This window comes from Neoarius graeffei, chromosome 3 (genome assembly GCF_027579695.1).
Source record: "Neoarius graeffei isolate fNeoGra1 chromosome 3, fNeoGra1.pri, whole genome shotgun sequence".
NCBI classification, from domain to species: Eukaryota; Metazoa; Chordata; class Actinopteri; order Siluriformes; family Ariidae; genus Neoarius; species Neoarius graeffei.
The window spans coordinates 27,811,591-27,821,234 of record NC_083571.1 but is presented as its reverse complement, the minus strand read 5'-3'; the positions used below and the strand labels follow the sequence as shown (position 1 = coordinate 27,821,234).

Here is a 9,644-nt window from a genome sequence, read left to right as displayed (position 1 = left end):
ACTATCCACGAGTTTAGGAAGGCATTGCGGGGGCTGTCGTATGCAGGCTTGGGGCATAACGGAATACATTTAATAGCATTCGGTTAAAGGATACAAAATAACGGGGGGGGGGGGGGGGGGGGGGGGTGTTAGGGGGGGCCCATTCAGAGCATTTTGTCCCGGGCCCAGCCAAAGCTGTCAGCGGCCCTGCTTACAGATCACTACCGTAGAATCTGTATTATTTCCTAAACAAACTTGAATGTAAAAACAGGGTCTAAAAGAAAAGCAGGTGACTCCATGATGGTTGCAGAGGTATTAAGAGGATTTTTCAGACACAACACACTGACTTACACAGATAAAACTATAAATTCAGTTTACTGCTTTTCATTCTCATACAGCAATTCAGTTAAAGCTCGTCTTCTCACAGATCCAATTAAACTCATCATCACAGTGATAATCAGCCCAGTTAAAGAAAGGAACAGTTAGAATACAGTCCTTATTTACTTCACGACTGTTGGGTTCTTCTTGTCCCCAGTACCTGAAGGTGAGGATCAGAGGATTTTCTCAGGGCAAAGAAGAGTCAGTAACTGTATCATAAGCAAATATCAGTTCAGTGATTTCTTACCCAGTGGTCAGTGTTGTATCATCCACCCACTTCCATATACCCTCAGTCTCTGTCATTCAGACCAATCCAAGTGTACCTGTTATGCAGCAATTTACTGATTAACTCTTGTCATGGTTATAGTAAAAAATAAATAAGTCTCTCTCTCTCTCTCTCTCTCACCTGTTCCTCTCTGCTGTTTATGATCACAAGGTCTTCACCTTGCTTTCTGCAGTCCTGTTGGCTCTCAGTCCAGCTCTTTTCTTTAGTTGAGATGTAGTAAGAACTATAATTGAAACAAGTCCATCCTGGATCTAGACCATTTTAATGAAAAAAGGGAGAATAATTCTTAAAATTAGTTAAGCCTCAGCACTGATAAGACACTATATTGTACTGCCCTCAGTCCAGGTTTTCACCTCAGTAGAGACAAAGTAAATACTGGAGTTGAAATATCTCGCTTTGAAAAGTGAAATTGATCACAGAAAAATACATTTAAGGCTGTGTTCAGAGTTGGGTAATATTTTAATACTGAAATGATGCATATCTTTATTCAGACCTTAGATGTACAGTAACTACAGTCTCAGGCACCATTTAGAAGTTACAGGTGAGTTGCATCTGTGGGGTTCAGTAAAGGGAGTAAATTTAAAGAAAAAATTAAGCAAAAATGTAAGCTTTTAGTAGATTTTAGCTTGAAGTAGATTTTAAGCTTGTCCATAATGTTGATGAGAACTGAGAGAAACACTGACAGAAAGTTGGAGATAATAGTTTGAGCATTAGGACACTTGTTTTCAGTGGGGTTTCTTTGTTTGTTTTTAGCAACATTACAGGAAAACAGCTGGAGTAGTCTTCATGAAACTTTCAGGATAGATGGGCATTGGTCTCAAATAGAACCTCCAACATTGAGGGTCATCCGGTCAAGATTATACGATGACGATCCTCTAACGATAATCTGAAAGCTGCTACGCTCGGCATTCAACACAGCCTGGTGTCCAAACTGATTAAGGACTTCCTGTCTGATCGCTCCCAGACGGTGAGAGTAGGCCCCCACATCTCCTCAGCCCTCAGTACTGGCTCCCCACAGGGCTGTGTGCTGAGCCCCCTACTCTTTACCCTCTGCACCCACAACTGCAACCCCGCCCATTCCAGTAATGGCATCATCAAATTCGCAGATGGCACTACGAAAGTGGGGGAGGGGATGAGTCCACTTATCGGGATGAGGTGGAGTAGTTGTCTGGATGGTGCAGATACAACAACCTGTTCCGCAACAGGAAAACCGACATTCAGCCCATCCTCATCCACAGGGAATGTGTGGAGAGGGTCTTGGACTTCCGGGTTCCTGGGGGTGCACATTGAGTTGAGGAGGACATGACCTGGAGCACTAACATCTTCCTCAAGAAGAACCATCTCACTCAAAATCTGCTTGTGGCCTTCTGTTGCTGCTCCATTGAGAGCACAGTTACTCAGGATTTTTTTGTATTTTCTCCCCTAGCATAGTAACAAACAGCTCTTACAATGTGTTCCTTAACATTCCCTCTGTGGCCATGACTGACAGTTTCTTGACCCGCCTTCCTGACAGCTTGCAAGGACATGAGCGATGATTGGTCGGGGTCAAACTTCTTGTTTGCCAATCTCTGGACCAAGACATGGCAAGAAGTTATGGCACTAGGATTGCCTAATCTGACATGGTGACCATCGTAAAAAGAAAAATATAATATAGTCTGATCCCAGCATTAAATATAGGTCTTTATATATCACTGACTAACTGAATGTCACACTAATAAGCTTTTCCTTTTTATTATACCATAGCAAGGGGTCTGTACAACTGTAAAGGTACTTGTCCATTTCAGTGAAAATGAAAAATAAGTAGATTGAATAAAGAATAAATATGATGTGGATACTTTTGTCAGAAGTCATAGGTGTGTAATCTTACTTCCGAACGCTTCCTCCAGAGAACAGCCAAAGTGTCGGAGTTGTTCTTCTGACAGAAGTCCTCTTCCTCTCAATCATGTGGTGATAAAGGTCACCGCTGTGGTCACCTCGACTTTCATATCGAAATATTTTCATAAACTGCAGAATATCAGACAATACATTTTACTTTCCAAGGTAGAGTTTTACATTAAAATGAACCATCTTTATGTTAGCTTTTAGTCCTCTGGCATGAGCACTAGGTTGGCACTTTTCCTTTGTTCATAACACAAAAACAAAATGACTATTAAACACAACTCACCTTCTCCAAACTTGAGTCGATGCCACCCTGCTAACTTCTGAAGCAAGCTCTGGAAAAGAGGTTGATGTGTCAGCCTCTGGAGAGAACTCAGGAGTGAAGGACTCCCTCAAAGTGGTCAGACACTTGACCACTTTGCAAAGTCTGTATGAGTTCAGCATCCTTATATGCACACGCAATGATTGCTCTCTGATCTGGAACAGGTGCATTGCATTTAATCCTTGAGGGGCTCACTGCTTGCTCAGAGCACAAATTCTCATGGATGCAGGTACTCCCAGGGGGTAGCTTCTCTTAACTCTTCTTGTCCTTACACTCTCCCCTCCAAGATATAATGGCATCCCAACATTATGACACTATTAGTCCTCATGTAGCAATTATACACTGCATGTAGGAAGGCTATAACTTAGTCGGAGTCAGAGTTCCAGAGGGTCCATGAAGATGCATTGCTGTTTACCACAGTTCAAGTTCAAGTTTCAAGTTCAGGTTTATTATAAAGCCCTTTAAAAACAACAACAGTTGACCAAAGTGCTGTACAGTCCATCTAAGATGAGAGTAATTAAATAAATAAATAAAAATAAGTAAGAATGAAGTGAATATAGTGCCCTGTCACACTACGATGTTCTCACCAGCATTTGAGTAACGTGTTGCGAAACGCAGAGGAACGTCGAGAACGTTAGAAAAAAGTTACAAGAAAGTTAGACGAGTGTCGGCAAACGTTGGGGAACGTCGAGGGACGTCGGCGAATGCTGAGGGTGAAAAATAGTTTTGGGTGTGCACAAAAATTCAGGACGTTCTATCAAAATGCTACTTACACGTTAGAGGAACGTTACACGAAAGTTTGCCGGCGTTACTCGAACGTTACTCGAAAGTCAGGACGTTCCCTGGACGGTAGGTGGATGCTGGCCCATCAGGGTCGAGTGTCCAGCGCGTGCCTAGCGCTTGGGTAACGCTTGCCTAACGCCTGTGTAACGTCCATCGAACGTCTGTCCAGCGTGTCGCCAACGTTTTTCAGCGTTCGTCAGCGTTCGCCGAGCGTTCTTAACGCTCATGTAACGCTCTTTCAACATCTTTCTAATGTCTGTCAGCATTCTGAATTTTTCCAGCGTCTGTGTAACGTCCATGTAGCATCCTTGTAATGCGCCTGTAACCTACTGGTAGCGTTCAGGAGCATTTGGCAGGCACTTGCCAGAAATATATTTAAAGGGGCTTGCAGAGGCCACCGACAGTCCTGTTGGAACTTTCACAGAGTGAAGACTTCAGAACAATGACAGACCAAGAGAAACACCAGTATGCTGTTGCTGCTCTCATGCATCACAACAACCTCCTGCAGTTGGCATTGCACCAGGTTAAGATGTCCAAGGCAGAGTCAAAGAAGAAAAGGAAGAGGAGAGGGAGAAAGAGCTGGGTGAGACCCTGGATAGGAAGGCGACCACAGTTTGGTGTTTATGACAAGCTGATGGCTGAACTCCGAGCTGAAGACCAAGCCTCCTTCCACAACTTCCTGCGCATGCCAGCAGTGAGGTTTGATGAGCTGAGACAGAGAGTTGGTCCCAGGATCACCAAGAAGGACACTCGCTTTAGACCGGCCCTCGACCCTGGTATGAAGCTGGCCCTGACTTTGCGACACCTTGCCTCTGGTGACAGCTATGCTTCGCAGAAGTTTGCCTGGAGAGTACCTCACAACACACAGTCACTGGTGGTCAGAGAGGTTTGCCATGCCATACTGGACGAGTACCTGGATGAGATGCTGACCTGCCCCAGTACGCCAGAAGAGTGGAAGGAAGTTGCTGACAGATTCTATCAGAGGTGGAACTTCCCCCATGTCCTGGGAGCACTAGATGGCAAGCATGTGGCCATTAGGTGTTCTGCAGAGAGTGGCTCCTTGTATTACAACTACAAGGGGTTCTATTCCATCGTGTTGCTGGCCCTTGTGGATTCTGACTACAAGTTCCTGTGGGCAGATCTTGGAGGCCTGGGATCAGCATCCGATGCCCAGATCTACAACTCCAGTGAGCTGAAACATGGAGCTGAAGAAGACCTGCTTGGGTTTCCACAGCCTATACCTCTCCCACAAGACACTACAGATGTTCCATACTTCTTCATTGGAGATGACGCCTTTGCCCTGAGAGCCTACATGATGAAGCCCTACAGTCTCCGTGGTCTATCACAGGAGGAGCGCATTTTCAACTACAGACTGTCGAGAGCCAGGAGGGTCGTGGAGAACGCCTTTGGGATCCTTGCCAACAGGTTCCAGGTGATTCTTGGCACTATGCAGCACAAGCCAGAGACTGTGGAGCTGATAGTGAAGACCTGCTTGGTCCTTCACAACTTGATGAGGGTCAGATATCCAACGCTGCAGAACCAACAGCTGGACCAGCCAGAAGGTCCAGAAGAAGACTTTGTGCTTGGTGCCTGGAGAGATGGCTTCAATATGGAAGACACACAGGTTGTTGCAGGCCCCAACACTGCGACCAAGGAAGCCAAGAAGCAGAGGAACCTCATCAAGCACTGGGTCAACTCCTCAGCTGGGGCACTGGACTGGCAGGACAGGATGGTGTAGACCTGGACCCTAGTGTTGCAATGGAGAATGGACTTAATATAGACTATACTTTTTGGTAGACACAACTTTTAGAAACTGAAATATTGTATGTGTAACTTACAATGACTTATTTGTCGATAACAGTAATAATAAAAGTAATTGTGTGTGTCATTTCGAAGTAATTATTTTTACTGATCGCCCTACTTTTTTAGCCAATCTGTTCTAGGCATGATCTCTTTTTCAATTATTTATTTTACTGAGTTCCCGGTCGGCGGCACGGTGGTGTAGTGGTTAGCGCTGTCGCCTCACAGCAAGAAGGTCCTGGGTTCGAGCCCCGGGGCCGGCGAGGGCCTTTCTGTGTGGAGTTTGCATGTTCTCCGCGTGGGTTTCCTCCGGGTGCTCCGGTTTCCCCCACAGTCCAAAGACATGCAGGTTAGGTTAACTGGTGACTCTAAATTGACCGTAGGTGTGAATGTGAGTGTGAATGGTTGTCTGTGTCTATGTGTCAGCCCTGTGATGACCTGGCGACTTGTCCAGGGTGTACCCCGCCTTTCGCCCGTAGTCAGCTGGGATAGGCTCCAGCTTGCCTGCGACCCTGTAGAAGGATAAAGCGGCTAGAGATAATGAGATGAGATGAGATGAGTTCCCGGTCGACCCCTTTTCACGTAACCAAACGTATAAAACAGTATTAATAAATGTCATAGTTTTATTTTGTATTGTTTTATTCTTTTTCATTTTTTTAACTTTTTTTTTTTTTTTTTTGGATTTTGTATTTTTTTATTATATTTTTTATTTTATTTTAGATTTTACTTTTTATTTTTTTATTTAAAAATAAAAAGTAAAATAAAAATAAAATAAAAAATAACAAAATAAAAGAAAAATATAAAATAAAATAAAACATATAAAATAAAAGAAAAATATAAAATAAAATAAAACATAAAATAAAAGAAAAATATAAAATAAAATAAAACATATACAATAAAAGAAAAATATAAAATAAAAAATATTTTACTTTTTATTTTATTTTTTATTTTATCTTTTATTTTATATTTTATTGTATATTTTTTATTTTACTTTTTATTTTTTATTTTATCTTTTATTTTATTTTATATTTTATCTTTTATTTTATTTTATATTTTTTATTTTACTTATTTTATTTTTTATTTTTTATTTTTTTTCATTATTTTTTTGGGGGGTACAATATTAAAAACAAGAAATTGAAAGTTTCACGCAAGAACCAGGCAAAGTTCAAACTATGTACAACATTTATTTACAGATTCCTAAACAAAAAGTTCTAAGAGTCAGTCTCTGGGTCCACTGGTGGCTGTGGAGTGTTGAGCGTATCATTCAGAGAGGTAGCCGTGGACGGGGTGGCAACTGGACCTGGACTGTCCAGGGTGCTGAACAAGTCGCTGACACTGGCTGCTGTAGACACTCCGGTGGGGAACACGGTAACGTCCGTGGCGGCACAAGTGACAACCAGGGCTGGAGAGCTGCTGCCTTGGTTGCTCTGGTCCATGGTGTGTCTTGCAGAGCTGATGGCCGTAGAGACGGAGGCATGGGTGGTGGCTGGTGCTGTCAGCATGTGGAAGATGGGAGAGTTCCTACTCTGTTGCTGGAAGAACCTTTGTGGCTGGTAGTCGGAGTGAGGCTGCTGGAAGGACGAGTGAGGCTGCTGGAAGGACGAGTGAGGCTGCTGGAAGGACGAGTGAGGCTGCTGGAAGGATGAGTGAGGCTGCTGCTGGTGGTATCTGGCCATCCACTCCCTGGTCTGTGACTGCCAAGGAGTGCCAGTGGGCGGGTTGTCATGCCACTGGCTAGGGTCCGGCTGAAACATGTCGCTCTGGGCTTGCCTGGTGGTTGTGATGCCAGGAGGGGGGGCCGACCGACATGTAGCTGAGAAGGTAGGCAGGTCCTCCTCTTCCTCTTCAGTGTCTTCATCCATCAGCCGCGTGAGGATCATGTTGATGCTGGCCCTGGCCATCTTGAACTTCCGGCTCGACATTGTGAGAAGGCTGTCCCTCACGTAGTTCGCAAAGGTCGACTCAGGGGTCACTGCTGGAGGCTGGAACAAACCCTTGAGTATAGCCTCTGACTCCTTGACCTTCTCCTGCAGGGTAGCCAACACGTCATCCTCGGTGGTGGTATCCTCATCCTGTCCAGATCGTCTGGGCCTCTTGGAACTGCTGCTGCTGGAGGCTGCTGTGGCAGGTGTGGAAGATCTGGAAGGTATGGCAGTACACTCCGTGATAGAAGGTCCAGATACCGGTAAATCCTCCTGGACAGTTGCTGCAGCTGAGGCTCTGCTGGGTAGGATGGGCTTGGCTGGCTCCGGTCTGTGTCGCACTACCTCCTGCAGGAACCTGAAGTTGCTGAGCACCCACTCGTCCCTCTCTGTTCTTCTTGGGGCACCGTCACCGCTCTTGTGTTTCATGAGTCTGGTGTTCTTATCCCGCAGTGACCGGAACCAGCCCTTCAAGTGCTTCACTGTCTTCTGCATCTTCTCTGCCTGGGCCTCCCACAACTTCTCCTTGTTTGTGATCTTGTGGTAAGCCTGGAGCTTAGAGTCCCACAATGTCCGGTTCTCTTGTAACCACTCGACCATGATGGCCTCATCAGATTCAGAGAGGCTGTAATTTATCCTGTCACTCTTCTTCCTCTTGCCTCTGTCCTGTGAGGAGGCTGCTGACAAGCTTCTGGAGGAGGAGGAGGAGGAGGAGCAGCTAGACCCTGGAGACCCTGGAGAGGCTGGAGATGGCGACTGGGACCTGGAGGGGGTGATTGTTGCCCTCTTGTTCTTCGGCTGCTTCTGCTGCTGGCTGCCTGCTGGCTGGCTGTCAGCCTCGCTTTCAACAGGAGGGGGATGGACCACTGCAGTGATGGAAACAACCTCCTGGCTGGGAGAGGATGCTGCTCGTTGGCCCCTGCTGCTGCCCCGACCTCTGCTGCTGGCCCTCTTGCTCTTGGGAGGCATACTTCTTTTCGTTTCGTTCCGTTTGCGATGTTGACTGCGCGGTGGTTGAACTGGAAGTGATGCACTCTGGCCAAAAGCCCCCCCTTTTATACTGCGCGTCCAGCCGCAGGTTGGTGAAACGTAACAGGAACGTCACACAAACGCTCCACGTGTTACTCGAACGCTACAGGAACGCTAGGCAGACGCTGTGGAAACGTCGAGAACGTCAGCTAGATGCTGGACAAACGTCGAGAACGTTACCTGGACGCAAGGCAGACGCTACCCAAACGCTATGATAACACTATCAAAGCGCTGTGGACGCTATGAGAACGCTAGGTTTTGCTGCTATTTTCGACCACAAACGTCGCCTGACACTGAGGGAATGTTGGCTGAGCGTTACCCAAGCGTTACAAGAACGTTACAACATCGTTGACCTAAAAACTTAATTTGAAGAACGTCGACGTTCCCCGGCGTTTCTCAAATTTTTAAAAACGCAACCAAACGTCGAACAAAACGCTATAGTGTGACAGGGCCAATACATAAAAATCATATATAAAACCTAAAAGCAGATAAAGGACAGAGACATAAAATCACACATAGACCCTAAAAGCAAATCATGGACAACAGACATGGATCTTCACTATACCAAGTCACATAACATCACACCACTCATAGAGAGTCAAACACCAGGGAGAAAAAGTGTGTTTTCAGGTGGGACTTGAAGATGGGCATTGAGGGGGCAAGCCTTACATGCAGTGGGAGTTCATTCCATAGTTTGGGGCCTATAACTGCAAAAGCACAATCCCCCCTACTCTTTAGTCTAGAAGGTGGGACAGTTAGCAGTAGTTGGTCAGAGGACCTCAGTGATCTCAGGGGTGTATGATGATGAAGGAGGTCTGCTATGTAGGATGGGGCTAAATGTTTCAGAGACTTAAAAACAAACAACAGAATTTTAAAATGTATCCTAAAACGCACAGGGAGCCAATGGAGAGCCTTCAGAACAGGTGTGATGTGCTCACGCTTGTGTGTTCTGGTCAGGAACCGTGCCGCAGCGTTCTGAACAAGTTGGAGCCTTGACAAGGAAGAGCAGCTAAGACCAGCATACAAAGCATTACAGTAATCAAGGCGGGACGTAATAAAAGCATGTATAGCAGTCTCCAGATTACTAGGAGATAAAAAAGGTTTGACCTTTGATAGGAGTCTTAAATGGAAGAAACTAGATTTGACAACAGTATTTATTTGTTTCTCCATTTTGAAGTCTGAGTCAAAAATTACACCTAGATTTCTTACTGAATCTTTGACAAAAAGACTCAGAGGGCCAAGGTCCAAGTTATTTTTGCAGGCCTTG

The 9,644-nt window shown here is 45.3% G+C and overlaps 1 long non-coding RNA gene across 1 annotated transcript; it reads right to left on the bottom strand.

The window, feature by feature from the left end:
- Nucleotides 1-812: 812 nt before the first annotated feature.
- Nucleotides 813-3,338, bottom strand: LOC132883236 (uncharacterized). Its single transcript, XR_009654293.1, has 3 exons — nt 2,808-3,338; nt 2,511-2,647; nt 813-894 (listed from the first exon to the last, which is right to left on the bottom strand). It is a non-coding gene; the product is annotated as an uncharacterized LOC132883236 (long non-coding RNA).
- Nucleotides 3,339-9,644: the final 6,306 nt, after the last annotated feature.